General features: G+C 37.9%; 1 protein-coding gene and 1 pseudogene across 1 annotated transcript in view; one reads left to right on the top strand and one right to left on the bottom strand.

Moving 5' to 3' along the window:
- Positions 1-6,374, bottom strand: part of LOC138010770 (uncharacterized) — a 6,410-nt pseudogene extending 36 nt beyond the window's left edge.
- Positions 1-20,836, top strand: part of LOC138011764 (uncharacterized) — a 166,396-nt gene that overhangs the window by 117,202 nt on the left and 28,358 nt on the right. The window lies entirely within an intron of this gene.

The following is a 20,836-nucleotide window of genomic DNA, read 5'->3' as shown; positions in this document are numbered from 1 at the left end:
TTGCGATTTGTTGTATCATGAACTTTATTAATTAAATGTTTTGATGCTTAGTTCGTGCTCTTTCACGCGATCCGCAAACTTACGTAGATGAGAAATATATATATAAGTTCTGTCTGACGAGCGCTTAGGCGCGAAACTCAGAGTAACAGAGAATCGATGCGTCCTCTTTAATCCTTCAACTTTTGTATACTTAGCTCTGCTACCACAGCATTGAGCGCTTTACGCCAAGGTTGACTCGACCTCCACATTTACCGAAAGGAGTACCTTTTTCACGCTTCAGGTATATGAAAGAGGAGGGATTTCACGAGTCGAAAGAATATGAAAGGGTAGGGGCATTTGTCATTTAGCTATTTAAAAGGGCCTTTCATTATTTTCCAATGGAAGGTATACGAAACGGGTATCTTTTCTGCCAAAAATGGTATATAAAAGAGTAACGGGTCGGACCTCGGAGCGGAGCCCCCCCTCCCCCACTCCGGGGGACTTGAGCGGCCTAAACTAAAGGTGACACTTTTTATTAACATATCATTCGTCCGAATTATCGTCCCGGATTCGATGCTTAAGCCTATTCGTTTTCTACAAAACTCCACCACCATATCATTAACTAGTGGGAACGTGATACATCTTGATCTTACAACTCAACACGTTGCATAATACTGTTTAATTGAACCGAGTCGTAGAACAGTACAAACAAACGAAACATAGTCAGGGTTTGCCCGTCGCGTTATTAGCTACCTAACAATTATGTGAACTTATCGATTATTAGTATACGTTAGAAAAACGCTTCTTGACTATCTAGGGAAAACAAGACGGGTAGACAGTTCGAACAGTGTCCGTTTCATTTTGGTTTGAGAATCCACTCTACTGCTCTCTCATAGCCGTTCAGAATGGTTACTCGGCGACAATTTAGCATCCATCTTGATGGTACAATTCGATTGCGGCAGCGAAGGAAATTTCGTGCAATCAACCCATTATAGTCAGCCACGGAGATCCACTTGCGCCTTCGATTTCTCTCAGCGGGGATTTCATGACTCAATAAAGACGCTCGGAGAAAATGGATAAACTCTGCACTGTGATCGTGGTATTCCACAAAAGCTTAGAACCCTCTAGAACTGGAAATGGCAGCATTGTTTGTGTCGTGCAAAACTTTCTTGCGAAAACTGTCTCCTCGTGGCATAAAATGGGCTCGTGTCATCGCTTCTATCTGCAAATTTGTGAGCTGAACCCAGTTTAGAAACTCGGTGATAATAACCGCGAAAGAGTTATTGAGGTTCAGAAACGGCTTGAAAGTGTCCAGTAGTTGTGTCAGAGGAACGAAGTCTGCAATGTTGGAGGTGGTCACCCGATCAAACTTCCACCCTGCGGGAAGAAATGGTGTGATCTCCATACAGTTGCACAACAGGAAGTGGAATTCGACTTTGTCAGTGGCCATTCTCAAAGCGCATTTCTTGAGCACGTGACTGACGTACTCGCTGTACATCTTCAGGATACAAGCAGAGTATCCCCATCGTCGGACCTCTTTGTAATCCCATCCACAGAATGGAAGGACGGACGATTGAAGGATGTAACTAAAAGCGCCCCTGTTGTTATTAAGTAAGAAGTCGGAACCCGTCAGAGTAAAATTCTCTCGGGGAAGAACCTCTCGAGATTTGTTTGCTAACAGAATCCCATTCGCAAACCACTCTGATGCTGATCTTTTGTGCTCCTTCGGGATTTCCATCAGGTACATATCCATTCCGTTCTTTGCTTCGGGGTCTTCGAACTGCCTGCGCCGAGCTTCGGTGATCCAATCTCCGCCACGGGAGCTTAGTTGAATCCAAGTACACCATACTTCAATAATCCTCTGAAAGTGACTCTGGTGTATCTTCATTCTGCCTTGTGTCAGCTCTTCAAGACTCGATGCTTCAATCAATTCATGCAGGGTCCGAATCACTAGCTGAAAGTCATCCTCGCTGAGCCGCAGAGAATACCAAATCTGTGTTACTGATGATGCGACTTGTTCTCCTCCTGCAGTTAAATTTAAAAACGTTAATAATAATAATAATAATCACACATATCTGCGTGTTTTTGAAATTGTATCCATTGGAAACTCGGAAAAAATCCAAGTTCCAGATGTGATTTGAATCCACAACCCTCCGTGATCTAGTCGTATGCTCTAATTAACCACCGATCTACTGGACACTGTGTGGTGAGCAACGGTGAAATGTGGGTCTTTGACTAGAACAGCATCACGCAGAATGATATAACCCATATGAGATGTTGAAATTGCATCCATTGGAAACTATGCTTCCAGTCGTTATTTGACTTTTCAATTACGTGATGAAGGTCTAGTCAAAGACCCACATTTTACTCTTGGTCACCATAAAGTCTGCAGTAGCTCAGTGGTTACAACATGCGTACTTGATCATGGAGGGTGGGAGGTTCAAATCCCATCTGGGGCTCGGAGATTTTCCGAGTTTCTAATGGATGCAATTTCAATACACACATATCATTCTCACATTTGCTCATTGATAATAATAATAATAATAATAATAATAATAATAATCCAAGCAAATTGCTATTTACAAGTAAGAAGTAAAACAAAAAGAAAACTATTAAACCTATTTACAATTCATTTCCATTAAAAAAGAGACTAGTATGAAGCACAATAAACCTACGAAGATATTCTTATTTGTAGTAAGAAAAATTCATGTCATGATAGCGTTCTGACTAAAAAAAACAAAAATTGGACATAAAAATAAGCTCCTTAAAGAAAAGCCACTATTATTTTTTTAAAAAAGATATATATATATGCAGATAATATCAGTCAGAGAAAAAAAAAAAAAAAAAAAACAAAAACAACCAAATTAAAATTACGAAAACTAAGAAATTCTGGCGGTCACATTCTCGATTGTAATGTCTGTTTCCTGAAGGTCTACATTCCTTCTTCTTCCTCTGGAACCTCTAAGGCAGAGGAGAGCTGAGCGGAGGATAGCAAACGATACTTTTGCTCTTAGCCAGGACACGGTGCTGGCGTAGTCCTCTCCCTTCTTAATGGCGAGTAGTTCAGCTAATCTGCTGTGGTATCTCTTACATTCCTCGGCCATTCCGCCTGTGGTAGTAAAAACAAGTGGCGTAAAGGTGCCTTGCTCCACCTCCATCACCCTGCTTGCATATTGGCGTTTTTTTTCATTCTCGTGTTGCCTGTAGATTTCCTTGGGGCTTAGATCTCTGTAAGAACATGCATTAGGGTGACAAACCCTGACATCGAAGAATGCAGTCCTCTGTCTCTCCCAGAAGCCACGAGCGCTAATATCTAAGCGCGCATCAGGAGCTCTGTTGGCACCTCTGTTCAAAGTCTCTCCATTGATTTCCTGAAGGACCGGCTCTATTTCCACATCATTACATACCATGCTCAACATCTCTGCTTCCAGGTCGCGAAGCTCATTATGACGCTGTATTATAAACCCGCCACGTCGGCATACCATTGCATGATCTACGTTAAAACGGTCCCCGCATACGCAAACTTTCGGTGTGTCGGTGATTTCCCAGTCGTATCTCAAACTGATCGCCTCTCTGAATTCTCTCTTATTTAGATTGAAGTTCAAGTCTTTGATGGGAATTACTGTCAGCCGGTTCGATGCTCCCTTCTCCGTGGCTAGCTCTACAGCTCGCTTGGTTCCTGTCGGCAGAGAGGTCTTCACCCGTTTTAGCCTCTCATCCATACACTCATCCTTCTCCTTACGCACGCTTATTTGCAATGTTTTTACTTCTGACACATCCGGGGTCTGATGCACTTGCTTTGTAAGCATACTTACGTACTACATACTGCATAATAATAATAATAATAATAATTGAGTCATTGATGATTGCCGCTTAAACGCTGTTAGTATTTTAGGATCTTTGTAATATTCTTGGTTTCACTTTTAATCGAAATGAATTGTATTTTATTTTATTTTATTTTTTGGTTAAAGATGTTGTCGTCAGATACTAGGTTTTATAAAATTTATTTGACTATGCCCCTTTTTATAAAAACATTCTTTGTAAATATTTACTTTTATTCTTATAATAATAATAATAATAATAATAATAATGATAATGATAATGATAATAATAATAATAATAATAATAATCATTATGATAATAATAATAATAATAATAATAATAATGATGATGATGATGATGATGATGATGATTATTGTGATAAATGTGTATTTCGATCTTTGAAATACGGAGGCGGTAGCAATATAACAATACGATACGCTTTTACTAAATAATAATGATACGATAAATGATTACCATTTCAAATCCAACATTTAAAAAAAAACGCTTAACAGTCATTGAATATACAGAAAAATCACACATAACGCATGGTAAAAAAGTACAAAAACTAACGACCGGGACATGTTACTGTTAGAAGTGTCCGCCACCTTTGAAAGATACGTCTACTGAAAATTTATTTCATTTTAAGATAATAAGAAGCATTTTTCAAGTCTCAAGGCCTACTGTAGGTTGTAGAGCGTGCTCTCAGTAACTGGGGAGGCTTCAATCAACTTAAAGTTCCCCTGTGACCAAAAAATCAATTGTCATCTTTCTTTGGAATTCAAAACTATATTAACTAAACACTAAGAGACCAAACTTTTAAACCTTGATTTCAAAAAGACACCTGTTTATATTAACTGGAATTTTCCTATTTAATGGTCCGCCATTACTAACTTTAAGGTTTTGAGAGAGCTGGATCGAGGAGAAAATGACGCCAAAGGCTCACTAGTTTAGGAATGCAACGCGTGTGTACGCCGCAGAGTTAATATGCAGCACGGGAGTTTTTGGGCTTTCAGACTTTTAAAGTCGCGTTTTGCATAGATAATAAGCTGCATTCACACTCTGAAATTTTAAGCTAGTGAGCCTTTGACGTCACTTTTCCCTGGACCCAACCCTCTGAAGTCCAATCGGCCAGTTCTGAACCCGAGTAATGGCGGATTGTGAAATCCAAAACTTACACTGAAAGTAAACGGTCTTTGGATAAAGATCAAAGTTCAAAATTTTGCCAGTCAGGTGTTTAGCAAACACACTTTCAAAATCTGAAGACAAAAAAGGAAGTGATTTTTTTATCACAGGGGCACGTTTAAGCAGATCGAATCGAGTCGAAACAAGGAAAGAAAGCCATAGAAAAGGCGGAGCAAGGTGGAAAACGAACAAACCATGGTTAATAAATGTAGGCTGGTTATGAACCTCGACAAGTTTCTTTGTTTCATGTTTTTGTTCGCTTTTTTGGCCTTGAAATTAATAAAGAAAAAGGCCATAACATCAAATGGGACCATTTTGAAATCCTCGCTACTGGAAAGTCTGACTTGGAGTGTAAAATTAAAGAATCGATATTAATCAGGGACTTAAAACCCTCTCTTAATGAAAACATTGGTAGTGAGAAGCTTTTTCTTTATTAATTTCTTCCGGAAGTATCAACTACCGGAAGTTACGATTTTGTAACTAGTCACCATTGCCTCGCTCAAGTTATAAAATTTTTGTGTAACAGTTTTAACCGTCACTTGTGATGATGTTTGTGCAGCATACGAAACGTCAAGTATAAACTGAAAATGTTTGTAACCGCTGTTTGTTTTCTTTTCCTGCTGAAATTGAAATGGCCAAAGAGCAAAACTATTTATCAGTTATCAAAACCTATAGGTTTCCATGGTATTTAACGCTGGTTAGCGCTAACCATGCTTCGAGCAACCCGGGCCTGTTTTGTACTGAATTATATATAATTTCACCATGAAAGTACTTTCTGATTTACCTTTTAAAAGCAAATACAAAATAAGAACTGTCCTCGCCAGTGTGCAAGCACAGATGTCGTTCAGAACAAAAGTGAGCTCCGCTTCATAGGATTCTGGAAGCTGAGCCAAGGAAAGCGCGACATTCCTCGGATCTCCAACCCCGCAAACCAAAGCCGACAATGGTTTGGTATAGTCGCACCCTTCGTTCAGTGCAAGGTTGATGAAATCAGTGGCAGGAAAATTACCCCAGTAATAGAGAATTCCCAGTCCTGGCGAGCCTGTCGAATCTCTTAAGTGGAAATATTTCCTCACTTTGTCGCACAGATCATTTGTCCTTTTTGTTACTTGTCGACAAGTAACTTTGTGCGTTGGCCAGAATGTCTTAAGGCATTCTTGATTGCAATACCAAGCTTGCAAACAGCTTCCACATTGCTGCAATTCAGTGCTTTCTTTTCCGCAAGAAGAGCATTTTCTTTTCAGTGTAGCTGTCTGACAATCCACTTGATGTCGAAACTCGTCGCTTCTTTTGCATTCGTCGCTGCAGTAATATGCCAGCTTGCATCTGCCGCAGTAGATCTTAGCTGGACAAATCGTATCACAGCGCCAACACTGGTCTAGCCTGAGCATGATCGACTGAAGGCCGTATCCTTTCGGGGAAAAGTTCTCTTACTAATTCCAAGAAGACTTAACAATAGCTTAATTTATGTTGTTGTTACTATTTATAATTTCTCGGAAACGAGATCACTTCCTCTCGCGCGCGCATGTCAGCACATTAGGGCCGTTTATACGAGAGAAAATAAGCAGCGGCTTACTCTGGCCGCGGCGTACATAATACGCGAAAGGAACTATTTATCCGAGTCAGCGATGAAATGATATATGAAATGGATCATGTTGCGTTCATAACTGCGAGGATCAAAGCTTCTCTTGATTATTTATACGAGTATAAACTCCCACGCCAGGATAAGCCGCGGCTTGAGAAAGCCGTGAACGTAGATTTTGTGCTATTTATTCGGGGTGTTCGCGTGTTATGTAATATTTTCTGTCGTATAAACGGCCCTATTGTACAATCAAGAAGACGAATAACTTCGAAAATCTCCCTGTTTTATTCATTTATTTATATTTTATCGGATTTTAAAATACATTACATTCATGAAAGAAGCTAATGATTTTGGGTAAGCCTAAAACAGGATTCAAGATTCCCTATATACAACTAACAATTATTCACTTCCCAAATAGCCAATCAGAATACCCGGCAAGCACTATGATTCACTTGTGTGGTACAAAGTAATTCTTGGTTTTCACATGACGTCACGACCGCCATGTTGGTGCCCAAAACAAAGAAAAGGCGGCCATGTTGGTGCCCGGACCAAATCCTCTGGGAATTTAACTCTATTATTATGCAAACGCTTCCTTTTGTTTTCGTTGAAAAACATGGCTGTTGATCACGTGAGTGAAAACCAGCAATAGAAAATAAAACTATCACAATTAATTATATACCCATGATGGTCAGTCTTTTTGAAGAAGGTATATATAATGTCTAAACATTTTTTACATGAAAATATATACAAACAAAAATCAGATAATTTAAGTATAGTATAAAAGAAATTTAACACAAAATTTATTACGATAAACTGTGCGAGTGGAAATCTTTTTGTTTTAATTTGGAGTACTGCGGAATGGTGACCATCTCATTTTACAACATCCTCAGTTTCTTGGAATTTAATATATTGCTTGGGATTTTGCATGTCAATTAAGAGATGTCCGAAAATATCCCGGCTGTCTGTTTTCGTTTTGTGGTTTTGTGGCTATTGGTCACGCGTGACTGACACCGAATACATTTAAATTTTTAGCGCATCCTTAATAAGAAATGTGGAGGCGGCGAGCAGAATCTACTTTCCTCTTCCCGACTTATCTAGGAAGATCGAAAGGGACTCTGCTCGCAGAGTAGATGCAGGCACGATAGATAGCAATTTTAGTCTGGGTAGGTAGTTTGTTGTTCTTCCACACTCGAGCAGGTTTAAAACGGTGAGCAAATAAATAGATTCATGACAAGTGATATCGCCAAATTGTACTAAGAAATTAAAGTTCAATAGTTGCAACGTTTTAATAACTTTCATTGCTAAAAAGTCGCTTGCTAATTCCATGATTAAAAAAGTTATGGAAATTTCAATTTTGCCAAAAATTGTATGGAACCTTTTTTATTCAAGTTCATTTCCTGTTGTTAGCATAGAACTAGATCAGGCAAATTCTGCAAAAAGAGAAGTGAGATCACGAGTGCAAGAGAATTTAAAGTGTTCCGTTGGCTGTTCATCGGAAACGCTAAACAAACTGTCAAGGCAGTTTATTTCAAAACGAAATAAAATATGTAAAAAAGGCAATCGACGTTTTAAGTTAGTGTTCTAAGTTTTAAGTTAGTTCTACAAGCGCATTTTCCTTTTCCGCGTATAAAAGATGTTGCCAAAAAGCTGAATTATTGGGAAGTTCTTCCAGGTGTCTTGGGTAAAAATAGAACAATGCTCACGGCAAATGAGGATTACGGAAACAAAGAGAAATCACCATAGGGGCCAACGCAGCACGAAGCATTGTTAAAAGTGTAACCGAACAAAAATCAGAATATAATTGACATCGGTTCAAGAAAGTAGCTTTTTAAGGGACACATAAGCAACAACCCCACCTCTTTTTTCCTCACAGTTTCTGTAAGAGGGCTGGTAGAGATTCCCGGACTGTAGTTTGGGGACGTACGAGGCAGGTGGCTGAATTTTCATGCAAACCCGACAGAGGGTCTATGCTGCTAAAGTTAAAGAGTCGCCCTTTCTTCCATTTACATTATTAAATATGCTAGAGAGGCGGTGTGTTCATTGGTTAGGGCGTTGGGTTTGCATGCGGTTAGCAAATCCCGTTATAATATCTGGTGTGGATTTATTTCCGGTTGTCTCGGATTCAACTCTACCACGCTTTGTAAACAGCCTAACTGGTTGTCTCCTTCCAGTTAGGATTCTTAATCATGTTTCTGTTTAGTTTGAATTGTTTCTTTCAGGTTATTAAAAGTGGGGTGCCAGTAAACTAGCACACTTTTGATGTCGGGTTAATGCAAATAATTGTGACAACAAAACATCTGCTGACAGCAAACGACGATCAAGGGTACTTTTAAATGCAAAATCACTAAACGATCGTTTCATAAATGCTCACGTTTTCTACAAGAGAGCTAACATATTGACAAAGACAAAAATCTACCCTGCTGTATCAACGTATGATGGCCGACTATAGTAGCGCGCGGTTTATTCTCTCTATGGTCAGCATTCCATTTTTCATGATCGGATTTCTTGGAAATGTGCTGGTTATCAGAATTGTTCACAAAACACGAGAAATGCATTCAGTCACGAACTATCTGTTAGCAAACTTGGCTGTCAGTGATATATTCAGCATTTTTTCCCTATGGCCTGCTATGTTGCTGCACGACTTTTTACCGAAGCTTGATTGTACGTTGATGAAGTTGAAGTACTTTATCGTCCCCGTTTCCTCCTTCACGTTAATGGTTCTAGCAATTGAAAGGTACCATGCCTTGTTAAAGCCATTTAGAACAGTCTTACGCTTAAAACAAGACAATGTGAAAAGAGCTATCGCAGTTATTTGGATCTCAAGCGTTCTTACTTTCCTGCCGTACTATGTGATCATGGAGTGGAAATTCAGTGATGCTCTGGATACCTGCCTTCCTTCAAGCGAAGTGTACTTTTTTTTTAGGTCTTCAATGGTCGTGTACATTCCCTTATCAGTTTTTCTTTATTGTTATGGATCCCTGATCAAAGGGCTCTACTTTGACAAAACAATCTGTGCTTCGCCCGCAGACAGACAAGAAGACAGATCTTGCGAAAAAAAGAAACTTGTAATAACATTTATGCTGGCAACTGCAGGTTTTGTAGTCGGTTACGGACCAGCCGTTACCTTTTACACCCTTGTTGTTATCGGAGCTACTCAAGGAAATTACTTTTCTGTCCTTTCGCCCGTAATAGACTTCACTTTCTTTTGTAGCTTGTGTTTGAATCCTGTTTTATATGCTTTTCGCAGTACAAACTTTCGACAAGGATTTAAACGGATAATATTCTGTCGACTTCCACAAACCCAGAACGAGATGTTGCAACAGCCGTAATGAACGAAATACTAATTTTTATTCTTAGGACTTCTACTTGTAAAATCTATTTTTCAGCCATTGATCGACTAGCGACGCGATCATAACTTTCTGTCACCTGGCCGTTGTTGAATGGCCTGTTGAGGTGCATCCAGACGGTCTGCCGTATACCTGAGTGGTAGAGCAGAGGCAGCAGGATCATAAATTTGGGTCCTGTTCAGGACTACTCGAATTTTTCCGATTATCCCCGAGTCACCAATGAACTGAAAAGAGTAGATCTCTTCATTTCTGTAGAAAGGTTCGTAGTAGTATTATTTCACTTTTTAATGGTATCCTTCTATCGGATTATGAAGAAAACAATGACATATCTACAAAAATGTTAGTATCCTATAGCATTTTGTTCAAATCAAATACTGGACTCACCGTTGTTAATTTATAATAAAGAGAAAGGAAATACAAGATTCTTTTGAATCTTTCTTCTAGAATTTTTATGGCGGGAAGAGACTCTGGCGGAAGATTTGGTCAAATAGACATGACAAACATTAATTTTAATGTATTGACGGATAATGGAATAAAATTGATAACGATGAAGAGGAATTACTTATAAATGAAAGTTACAAAAATTAAGCTAGGGAATTATATTCTTTCTCTTTCAGTGAAATATGTCGAATAAAGGGCTGTTTTGAATGTGAAAAATTGCACCTGTAACAATGCAATAAGGGTTTCAATTGAAGACCATTGTAATATACTTAGGGTCTAGGTCTCTCGCAACTTTACTGTGCATGCGCATTGTGGTTGGTATTATTAAAATGGGGAGTTCATATTGACCTGTGAGTTCGGTGGATGTAAGACTAGGAAGTTCCATCATATTACTCCAACTTTAATTGATCTGCATTGGCTTCGTATTAGGAATCGTATTATATTTTTAAGATTCTTCTTTTAGTTTATAAATCTCTTAATGCCGTCGTATTTGTCTGATCTTTTATCTTTTCGTAGGAGCTTACAACTAGCTCTTATTCTTTGAGATCTGTTAGCAATGGCGACCTTGTAGAACCATCTTCAAACATGCGAACTTATGGAGATCGATCGTTTGTAGTATTTGCCCCTAGATTGTGGAACTCTTTGCCACTTCAATACGTAGGAGTTCATCTGTTGACATTTTTAAAAATGCTTCAAAATCTTATCTTTTTAAAAAGTTTGTCTGGGAATGTTTGTAAATTTAGTTTGTTTTAAAATTCATTTTATTTGTTGTAAAGCGTTACGGACAATTTATTGGAGATGTGCGCAATATTATTATTATTATTATTATTATTATTATTATTATTATTATTATCATTATCATTATCATTATCATTATCATTATTATTATTATTGTTATTATTATTATTATTATTATTATTATTATCATTTGCTTTAAAACAATGGGCATCCCGTTCACTGAAGCATGATACAGTTCCAAGAGTAATTAACTTGTATTGTTTTTTTTTTATGTAAAGACCCCCTTCCCCCCCCCCCCCAAAAAAAACGTATTGCATTATGGGATGGTAAAAGTAGTCAATTAGAAGGATACCTGGTTTAACGCTCGCAGTTACACGATTCTACTTTTAAAGATAGCTCACAACTAGACGGGCTCAGAGCGAAATCAACAATAAACCAATTCCAGTCTCCCGGGACTGGAACTCGCTGCCAGAGACATTACCGATTTGACCACGATATGGTTATTGAAGTCAAAATTCTTCCTCTATTCTTTAAATCTTGATGAAGATGCACATCTTTGTAGTATCTGTTAGTCTTTCTATTCCTGATTTTAACTTGATCATGTGTATATTTGTAATGATACTATTAAGACGAAGAGGTGATGTTGGAAAACATTAAACTATAAAAAAACTGCGATAAAACATATCTAAACATTCTTAAAGGGAACCTCCACTAAAACAATAAAATAACTTTAAACCACAGAACATAATGTTTACGATTAAAATTGTTCAAAGTTCTTCAAATGAAAGCGATGAGAAAATGAGAAAAAGGAATTTCCAAAACGCTTCTTTTGGCTTTCAAATTTCCCGGGCGCCGCTATCTTGAATAATAATCACGCATATCTGCGTGTTTTTGAACTTGTCAACATATCATATCATATATCTTTCCATGATACACCACAGACGACAGACCACAACACCGGGAACTACATGCCCTACTCTTTGCGACAACTGTGCGGGTTCTTTTACGTCCCACAGGATTATGAACATTGAAGGGTTGTGAGACGGGGTCTACGACCCTATAATAATAATAATAATAATAATCACCATTATGATGATGATGATGATGATGATGATGATGATGATGATGATGATAATAATAATAATGATGATTGTTATTATTATTATTGTGGGAGGGAGGTCAATCCTGTAACTACTATATTGGCAAAAATATAACTATTGGCATCCAGCCATTCCATTAAGAACAGTTAAACTCCCTTTTACGATGGCTGCCACAGGACATGTTACTGGTACAAGTGTCCGCCACCTTTGAAAGATATGTCTACTGAAAATTTATTTAATTTCAAGATAATAAGAAGCACTTTCAAGTCTCAAGGCCTACTGTAGGTTATACAGCCCAGGACACCGACGTGCTCTCGTTAATTGGGGAGGCTTCAAATCAACCTAAATTGCCCCTGTGACTAAAAAAATCAATTCTCATTTTTATTTGGATTTCAAAACTATATTAACTAAACACTAAGCGACCAAAGTTTTAAACCTTGATTTCAAAAAGACACCTGTTTATTTTAACTGGAATTTTCCTATTTAATGGTCCGCCATTACTAACTTTAAGGTTTTGAGAGAGCTGGATCGAGGAGAAAATGACGCCAAAGGCTCACTAGTTTAGGAATGCAACGCGTGTCAGACGACTCAGAGTTAATATGCAGCACGGGAGTTTTTGGGCTTTCAGACTTTTAAAGTCGCGTTTTGCATAGATAATAAGCTGCATTCACACTCTGAAATTTTAAGCTAGTGAGCCTTTGACGTCACTTTTCCCTGGATCCAACCCTCTGAAGTATAATGAACCCGAGTAATGGCGGATTGTTAAATCCAAAACTTACACTCGAAGTAAACAGTCTTTGGATAAAAGTCAAAGTTCAAGATTTTGCCAGCCATGTGTTAAGCAAACACACTTTCAAAATCTGAAGACAAAAAAGGAAGTGATCGTTTTATCACAGGGGCACGTTAAAGCAGATCGACTACCGGAAGTTACGATTTTGTTATAATACTTTGTAACTAGTCACCATTGCCTCGTTCAAGTTTTAAAATTTTTGTGTAACAGTTTTAACCGTCACTTCTGATGATGTATGTTGCAGCATACGAAACGTCAAGTATAAAATGAAAATGTTTCTAAACCGCTGTTTCTTTTCTTTTCCTGCTGAAATTGAATGGCCAAAGAGCAAAACTATTTATGAGGTATCAGAACCTATAGCTTTCAATGGTATTTAACGCTGGTTAGGGCTAACCATGCTTCGAGCAACCCGGGCCTGTTTTGTACTGAATTATATATAATGTCACCATGAAAGTACTTTCTGATTTACCTTTTAAAAGAAAATACAAAATAAGAACTGTCCTCGCCAGTGTGCAAGCACAGATGTCGTTCAGAACAAAAGTGAGCTCCGCTTCATAGGATTCTGGAAGCTGAGCCAAGGAAAGCGCGACATTCCTCGGATCTCCAACCCCGCAAACCAAAGCCGACAATGGTTTGGAATAGTCGCACCCTTCGTTCAGTGGAAGGTTGATGAAATCAGTGGCAGGAAAATTACCCCAGTAATAGAGAATTCCCAGTCCTGGCGAGCCTGTCGAATCTCTTAAGTGGAAATATTTCCTCACTTTGTTGCACAGATCATTTGTCCGTTTTGTTATTTGTCGACAAGTAACTTTGTGCGTTGGCCAGGCTTTCTTAAGGCATTCTTGATTGCAATACCAAGCTTGCAAACAGCTTCCACACTGCTGAAATTCAGTGCTTTCCTTTCCGCAAGTGGAGCATTTTCTTTTCAGTGTAGCTGTCTGACAATCCACTTGATGTCGAAACTCGTCGCTTCCTTTGCACTCGTCGCGGCAGTAATATGCTAGCTTCCATCTGCCGCAGTAGATCTTAGCTGGACAAATCGTATCACAGCGCCAACACTGGTCTAGCCTGAGCATGATCGACTCTAAAGGCCGTATCCTTTCGGGGAAAAGTTCTCTTACTAATTTCAAGAGGACTTAACAATAGCCTAATTTATGTTGTTGTTACTATTTATAATTCCTCGGAAACGAGATCACTTCCTCTCGCGCGCGCATGTCAGCACATTAGGGTCGTTTATACGAGAGAAAATAAGCCGCGGCTTACATAATACGCGAAAGGAACTATTTATACGAGTCAGCGATGAAATGATATATGAAATGGATCATATTGCGTTCATAACTGCGAGGATCATAGCTTCACTCGATTATTTATACGAGTATTAACTCCCACGCCAGGATAAGCCGCGGCTTAAGAACGCCGTGAACGTAGATTTTGTACCATTTATTCGGGGTGTTCGCGTCTTATGTAATATTTTCTGTCGTATAAACGGCCCTATTGTACAATCAAGAAGACGAATAACTTCGAAAATCTCCCTGTTTTATTCATTTATTTTTATTTTATCGGATTTTAAAATACATTACATTCATGAAAGAATCTAATGATTTTGGGCAAGCCTAAAACAGGATTTAAGATTCCCTACATTAGGTCACCTTGAATGCTACAATTAACAATTATTCACCTCCGAAATAGCCAATCAGAATACCCGGCAAGCACTATGATTCACTTGTGTGGTACAAAGTAATGGATAATAAAACTATCACAAGTAATTATATACCCATGATGGTCAGTCTTTTTGAAGAAGGTATATATAATGTCTAAACATTTTTTACATGAAAATATATACAAACAAAAATCAGATAATTTAAGTATAGTATCAAAGAAATTTAACATAGAATTTATTACGATAAAATGTGCGAGAGGAAATCTTTTTGTTTTAATTTGGAGTACTGCGGAATGGTGACCATCTCATTTTACAACATCCTCAGTTTCTTGGAATTTAATATATTGCTTGGGATTTTGCAAGTCAATTAAGAGATGTCCGAAAATATCCCGGCTGTCTGTTTTCGTTTTGTGGTTTTGTGGCTATTGGTCACGCGTGACTGACACCGAATACATTTAAACTTTTAACGCATGCTCAATACGAAATGTGGAGGCGGCGAGCAGAATCTACTTTCCTCTTCCCGACTTATCTAGGAAGATCGAAAGAGGCTCTGCTCGCAGGGTAGATGCAGGCACGATACACAGCAATTTTAGTCTGGGTAGTTAGTTTTTTGTTCTTCCACACTCGAGCAGATTTAAAACGGTGAGCAAATAAATAGATTCATGACAAGTGATATCGCCAAATTGTACTAAGAAATTAAAGTTCAATAGTTGCAACGTTTTAATAACCTTCATTGCTAAAAAGTCGCGTACCAATGCCATGATTAAAAAAGTTATTGAACACATCTTTCTTAATTGCCACGATAGCCTGACATAATATCTGAAAGTGCCGCGTTCACTCTAAATAGTTGGAACATAAACCCGTTGTCAAAATTCAACATCAATATGATTACAATTTGCATTAAAGCGTCATCTGGAGAATTCTCAAATGAGAAATGGAAAGCCCCGTTTGAGCACAGTCAAGCGATAAACATCAGGTGGAAATTTCAATTTTGCCAAAAATTGTATGGAACCTTTTTTATCCAAGTTCATTTCCTGCTGTTAGCATAGAACTAGATTAGGCAAATTCTGCAAAAAGAGTCAAGAGAATTTGAAGTGTTCCGTTGGCTGTTCATCGGAAACGCTAAACAAACTGTCAAGGCAGTTTATTTCAAAACGAAATAAAATATGTAAAAAAGGCAAACGCCGTTTTAAGTTAGTGTCATATTTGGTTCCACAAGCGCATTTTCTTTCCCCGTGCATAAAACCTGTTGCCAAAAAGCTGAATTATTGGGAAGTTCTTCCAGGTGTCTTTGGTAAAAATAGAACAATGCCCACGGCAAATGAGGATTACGGAAACAAAGAGAAATCACCATAGGGGCCAACGAAGCACAAAGCATTCTTAAAAATGTAACCGAACAAAGATCGGAATATAATTGACATCGGTTCAAGAAAGTAGCTTTTTAAGAGAAACATAAACAACAACCCCACCTCTTTTTTCCTCACAGTTTCTGTAAGAGGGCTGGTAGAGATTCCCGGACTGTAGTTTAGAGACGTACAAGGCAGGTGGCAGAATTTTCATGCAAACGCGACAGTGGGTCTATGCTGCAAAAGTTAAAGAGTCGCCCTTTCTTCAATTTACATTATTAAATATGCTAGAGAGACGGTGTGTTCATTGGTTAGGGCGTTGGGTTTGCATTCGGCTAGCAAATCCCGTTCTAACATCTGCTGTGGATTTATTTCCTGTTGTCTAGGATTCAACTCTACCACGCTTTATTAACAGCCCAACTGGTTGTCTCCTGCCAGTTAGGATTCTTAATCATGTTTCTGTTAAGTTTGAATTGTTTCTTTCAGGTTATTAAAAGTGGGGTGCCAGTGAACTAGCTTGATCAACTATAAACAAAGCATTTTTACAGAAAGGCCTTTTTATGTCGAGTTAAAGCGAACAATTGCGACAACAAAACATCTGCTGACAGCAAACGACAATCAATACTTCTAAATGCTAAATGACTAAATGATCGTTTCACAAATGCTCACGTTTTCTAGAAGAGCTAACGTATTGACAAAGACAAAAATCTACCCTGCTCTACCAGCGCATGATGGTCGACTATAGTAGCGCGCGGTTTATTCTGTTAATGGTCAGCATTCCATTTTTTATGATCGGATTTCTTGGAAATGTGCTGGTTGTCAGAATCGTTCTTAAAACACGAGAAATGCATTCAGTCACGAACTATCTCTTAGCAAACTTGGCTGTCAGTGATGGACTCACCATTTTTTCCTTATGGACTTCTTTGTTGCTGCAAGAGCTTTTACCGAAGTTTGATTGTAGGTTGATGGAGTTGACGTATTTAATCGTCCCCGTTTCCTCCTTCACCTTAATGGTTCTAGCAATTGAAAGGTACCATGCCTTGTTAAAGCCATTTAGAACAGTCTTACGCTTAAAACAAGAGAATGTGAAAAGAGCTATCGCAATTATTTGGATCTCAAGCGTTGTTACTTCCCTGCCGAAGGCGATCATAGAGTCGAAATTCAATGATGCTCTCGATTCCTGCCTTCCATCAAGCGAAGTGTACTTTCTTATGTGGTGTTCAATGGTCGGGTACATTCCCTTAGCGGTTTTTCTTTATTGTTATGGATCCCTGATCAAAGGAATCTACTTTGACAAAACAATCTGTGCTTCGCCCGCAGACAGACAAGAAGACAGAGCTTGTGAAAAAAAGAAACTTTTAATAACATTTATGCTTGCAACTGCAGGTTTTGTAGTCGGTTACGGACCAGGCATTACCTTTTACTCCCTCTTTGTTATCGGAGCTACTCAAGGAAATTACTTTTCTGTCCTTTCGCCCGTAATAGATTTCATTTTCTTGTGTAGCTTGTGTTTGAATCCCTTTTTATATGCTTTTCGCAGTACGAACTTTCGACAAGGATTTAAACGAATACTATTCTGTAGACTTCCACAAACCCAGAACGAGATGTTGCAACAGCCGTAATGAACGAAATGCTAATGTTTATTCTTAGGACTTCTACTTGTAAAATCTATTTTTGAGCCATTGATCGACTCGCGACGCGATCTTAACTTTCTGTCACCTGGCCGTTGTTGAATGGCCTGCTGAACTGCATCCAGACTGTCTGCATGCCGTATACTTCAGTGCATGGTAGAGCAGAGTCAGCGTGATTATAAATTTGCGTCCTGTTAAGGACCACTCGGATTTTCCCGAATATCCCCGAGTCACCACTGAACTGAAAAACGTAGATCTCTTCATATCTGTAGAATGGTTCGTAGTAGCATTATTAACTTTTTAATGGTATCCTTCTATCGGATAATGAAGAAAACAATGACATATCTACAAAAATGTTAGTATCCTATAGCATTTTGTTCAAATCAAGAACTGGACACACCCATGTTAATTTGTAACAAAGAGAAAGGAAATACAAGATTCTTTTGAATCTTTCTTCTAGAGTTTTTAAGGAGGGAAGAGACTCTGGGCGAAGATTTGGTCAAATAAACATGACAAACATTAATTTTAATGTATTGACTGATAATGCACTGAAATTGATAACGATGAAGAGGAATTATTTGTAAATGAAAGTTACAAAAATGAAGCTACGGAATTATATTATTTCTCTTTCAGTGAAATATGTCGAATAAAGAGCTGTTTTAAATGTGAAAAATTGCACTTGTAACAATGCAATACTGGTTTCAATTGAAGACCATTGTAATATACTTAGGGTCTAGGTCTCTCGCAACTTTACTGTGCATGCGCATTGTGGTTGGTTTTTTTAAAATGGCGAGTTCATATTGACCTGTGAGTTCTGTGGATGTAAGACTAGGAAGTTCCATCATATTACTCCAACTTTAATTGATCTGCATTGGCTTCCTATTAAGAATCGTATTATTTTTAAGATTCTTCTTTTAGTTTATGAATCTCTTAATGCTAAGGTTCCGTCGTATTTGTCTGATCTTTTTTCTTTTCGCAGAAGCTCTTATTCTTTGAGATCTGTTAGCAATGGTGACCTTAAGCTTGTAGAACCATCTTCAAACATGCGAACTTATGGAGATCGATCGTTTGTAGTATATGGCCATAGATTGTGAAACTCTTTGCCTCTTTCAATACGTAGGAGTTCATCTGTTGACATTTTTAAAAATGCTTCAAAATCTTATCTTTTTGAAACGTTTGTTAGTGAATGTTTGTAAATTTAGTTTCCTTTTAAAATTCATTTTTATTTCTTATAAAGCGCTACGGACAATTTCTTGGAGTTGCGCGCTATAGATATTTATTATTATTATTATTATTATTATTATTACTATTATTATTATTATTATTATTATTATTATTATTGTTGTTATTATTGTTGTTATTATTATCGTTATTATTTGCATCAAACAATGGATATCCCGTTCACTGCAGCATGATACAGTTCCAAGAGTAATTACCTTGTACTGTTTTTTTAATGTAAAGACCCCCTCCCCCCCAAGAAAACGTATTGCATTATGGGATGGTAAAAGTAGTCAATTAGAAGGATACCTGGTTTAACGCCCCCAGTTACACGATCCTACTTTTAAAGATAGCTCACTACTAGACGGGCTAACAGTGAAATCAACAATAAACTAATTGGGTTTTAAAAACGCAGTTTTCCGGGACTGGAACTCCCTACCAGAGACATTCGCGATTTGACCACGATAAGGTTATTGAAGTCAAAATTGTTCCTCTATTTTTTAATCTTGATGAAGATGCACATGTTTGTAGTATCTGTTAGTCTTTCTATTCCTGATTTTAACTTGATCATGTGTATATTTGTAATGATACTATTAAGACGAAGAGGTGATTTTGGAAAACATTAAACCATAAAATAACTGCGATAAAACATATCTAAACATTCTTAAAGGAACCTCCACTAAAACAATAAAATAACTTTAAACCACAGAACATAATGTTTACAATTAAAATTGTTCAAACTTCTTCAAATGAAAGCGTTCATATTTGAAAAAAAGGAATTTCAAGAACGCTTCTTTTGGCTTTCAAATTTGCCAGGTGCCGCCATCTTGAATAATTGTGACGTATCGTGGTTGCCATGGAACAAACGGTCTTTGTGTCAAAACAATAGAGCATAGGAGCATTTCGTAGTCTCAAGCCTAATTTGAATATCCAGGCGGCCTCCATACGTGCCAAACTTTGTGTTTAATTTTCATTGTTCCTCTCTTTCGCTGTACAGGCTCCTTATTTAGTATTTATAGTTTGCAATTTTCAAATAATTTTGACTTGATAATGACGTTTAGCTAAAATCGGAACGTCGTCGTTTTTTATCAAAGTTTTTAACCACGTTTTTAGTATTTTTAAGAATATTTATGTGTCTTATCGCAGCTTTTTATGGTTAGATACTATTAATACCATGATATTGCTACTGATCACCGGTTTATACCAGCAAATCCTTGAATTTAGCTGATCGGTCGTTTATCATTCTAATTAAAGATGTAATTCCTATTATCTCCGACACGAATCCACAGATTTGATGGCCAATTCAAGAGTGTGATGCCTATTTTTATCTCAGAGTTTTGAATGCAAATCAAATTTACAACAGAAATCCCATGAGTTTTTCCTATGTGTGTTGGTTACGGAAACTAGTCTGACAGAAACCTATAAATGTTTCAGTAAAAAACGAAATGGCATTTTAAGAGTATGGACTATCTTGAGTTTCCAATGAAATGATTCCTTGGTTGTCGTGTGTTTGCCCGAGTTGTCCGAAAATATCCTAGCTGTTTGTTGTGGTTTTGTGGCAATTGGTCACGCGTGACTGACACCGAATACATTTAAATTTTCAACGCATGCTCAATACGAAATGTGGAGGCGGCGAGCAGAATCTACTTTCCGCTTACCGACTTATCTAGGAAGATCGAAAGAGACTCTGCTCGCAGGGTAGATGCAGGCACGATAGACAGCAATTTTAGTCTGGGTAGTTAGTTTCTTGTTCTCCCACACTCGAGCAGGTTTAAAACGGTGAGCAAATAAATAGATTCATGACAAGTGATATCGTCAAATTGTACTAAAAAAATTGAAGTTCTTTAGTTGCAACGTTTTAATAACCTTGAAGTTCATTGCTAAAAGTCGCGTAGTAATTCCATGATTAAAAAACTTATTGAACACATCTTTCTTAATGGACGGTTTTTTGCCACGATAACCTGACATAATGTCTGAAAGTGCCGTTCACTCTAAATAGT

Source organism: Montipora foliosa, chromosome 7, assembly GCF_036669935.1.
Source record: "Montipora foliosa isolate CH-2021 chromosome 7, ASM3666993v2, whole genome shotgun sequence".
Lineage (NCBI taxonomy): Eukaryota > Metazoa > Cnidaria > Anthozoa > Scleractinia > Acroporidae > Montipora > Montipora foliosa.
Note: the sequence above shows the minus strand (reverse complement) of the source record. Positions and strands in the feature narration are given on the sequence as shown.